Source organism: Apis dorsata, unplaced genomic scaffold, assembly GCF_000469605.1.
Source record: "Apis dorsata unplaced genomic scaffold, Apis dorsata 1.3 scaffold_1004, whole genome shotgun sequence".
NCBI classification, from domain to species: domain Eukaryota; kingdom Metazoa; phylum Arthropoda; class Insecta; order Hymenoptera; family Apidae; genus Apis; species Apis dorsata.
This window is the reverse complement of record NW_006264105.1, coordinates 31476-33665: the sequence shown is the minus strand read 5'-3', so window position 1 is coordinate 33665 and position 2190 is coordinate 31476. Positions and strand designations below refer to the sequence as shown.

At 44.3% G+C, this 2190-nt stretch overlaps 1 protein-coding gene across 1 annotated transcript in view; it reads left to right on the top strand.

Moving 5' to 3' along the window:
- The window catches only part of LOC102670961 (broad-complex core protein isoforms 1/2/3/4/5-like), a 16099-nt gene that overhangs the window by 8506 nt on the left and 5403 nt on the right, over positions 1-2190 (top strand). The window lies entirely within an intron of this gene.

Here is a 2190-nt window from a genome sequence, read left to right as displayed (position 1 = left end):
TTTTTTTTTTTTTTTTTTTTTTTTTTTTTTTTTTTTTTTTCTTTAATAAACGCGTCCTGTAAGCAGTAACGTCGTTAAGTAAATTCAGGTGCGGCCAATCGCCGCCTCCTCCTCCGAATTTAATATTTGAACGGCTGGCTTATACTAGGTTAGTACTGAAAAAGTTATCAGGGGCCGTCGATAAGGCCGCAGATGTTATCCGCGAAATTCAAGGTCCCTCTATCTCTCTGACGAACGTGGCCAACTAAACATTGGCCAAACTAAAAATACCACGACCTTGGTACGCCACTCACGTTCTTTACGGCGCGCTGCGAATCATTAGACGCATTAAATTATACTTGTCCGCGAAACTGTTCGTCCCGCAGCCTAATTCGCTGTATTCTCTGTCTGCTCCTCCCTCCTCCCTCCTCCTCCTCTACCACCCTTCCCCTCCCTCTCTCCTTTTCTTTTCGAAAAAGTCGTCGCCTCTCTTCCTCTCCGTCTCTCTCTCTCTCTCTCTCTCTCTCTCTCTCTCTCTTTCTCTCTCTCTCTCTTTCTACGCATGGTAGGTTTCCTCCATTCGTGCGAGAGCGAAGAAACAGCAGGAGGACGGTTACGGGCGTGCGAAAATAGACGGGTAATGCTCGAGTAGAGACGGCCATTAAAAACGATACTCATCATTCTTGACCGTGAAAATTATACTCGGTTGGAAAAAAAAAAAAAGGAAAAAAAATGCCTGGCCAGGGACACCTCCTCTAATCGGTCATTTGCAGCGAACGACCGTTTGTTTTTTCGCATTTTTATCTCGGCCAAGACTCCTCGGCTCTTGCGCTCGTCTCCTATCTATCGCGGTCGCGCGCGTTTGCTCGCTCGCGACGGGCAATTTTTTTTCTCTTTTTCTTTTCTTTTTCTTTTCTTTTCTTTTTTTTCTTCTTTTCTCTCTCTCTCTCTCTCTCTCTCTCTCTTTTTTCTTTCGGATCCAACCAACTGCAACGACGCGATTTTGGCAAGGTTTCAGACCGTCGAACAGGCGACGGGAGATAGGATTGCAGGGTCGTCGGTCGGTCGGTCGGGCCCGCGAAACTTTCCGCCTAATCGTTTTAACCGTTTCGTTAAAATTGAAGCTAAAGCCGCGAGTAGATTCGATCGCCTCCCCCTCCTTTTCTATTTTCTAGTAGTAGTAGTGGTTCTTTGATCGGAATTTGTATTTTCTATTAGGAAAGAGGCCGTTTCGTATCGAGTACTCGACGATAATGATAGTGATGATAGTGGTAATAGTGACGATTTTATCGGGAAAAGAGCAAGGTCTAGAAGCTTCGTAGATTTAATTTAGAAAGCTCGTTATCATTCGATATATGCCGATAAAGTGAAATTTTATTCTTGTCAATAAATAGCACGCTCCGCCCGTTCTTTAATCATCTCTGATTCGTAATGGCCGGTTACGTAAAAAACAATCGTGCCAGATAGAAAGTACAACGTACGACCACTTGTCGCAACGATCGGGGCCTTAGAGCGCACGAGTTTCTTTGTTCCTTCGCTCTCTTCTCTCTCTCTCTCTCTCCCTCTCTCTCTCTTTTTCTCTCTCTCTCCGTCTCTCTCTCGGTTTAATATCTTTTTATTCCGACGGAGCCGGCTGCGAGCATATGGCAGTCTGCGGTATTTCTCTAGACAGATTCGTTCTTGGCGTCGAAAAAGAAGAGAGAGAGAGAGAGGGAGAAGAAAGAAAGAAAGAAAAAAATATTCGAACGAATTTTTGCTCGAATTTTCTGTAATATCTGTTTCTGCTTTGATTCGAGGGCAGAATTATTGTTAGGAATGCGCCAATTTTTCTATATATATATATATATGTATATAAAAAGAGAGGAAATCGCGCGAAAACAATGAAAATTATACGGTCGATCGTGTCGTTAACCTTTCACATTTGCTTCGGTTGTTTACCGAAAACGAGACGATGAATTTCGCACCGTGACATTTGAAATTAAAATAATTGTACGTGCGTGATCGATGCGTTTACTTTTTCCAAGGAGGATCGGGGATTGCATAGAGGCGGGACTGGGGAGGGGAAGATGCGTTTATCGCGGTCTAATTTTAAATCTATTCATCCCGCTCCCCTCCCCTTTCCCCGCGCATCCTATGCCCGCGTTTCGCTCGCCGGTTTCGATGTCATTATCGCAAAGAGAGGAGAAATTCTTTCCCCGGGCCTAGATATTC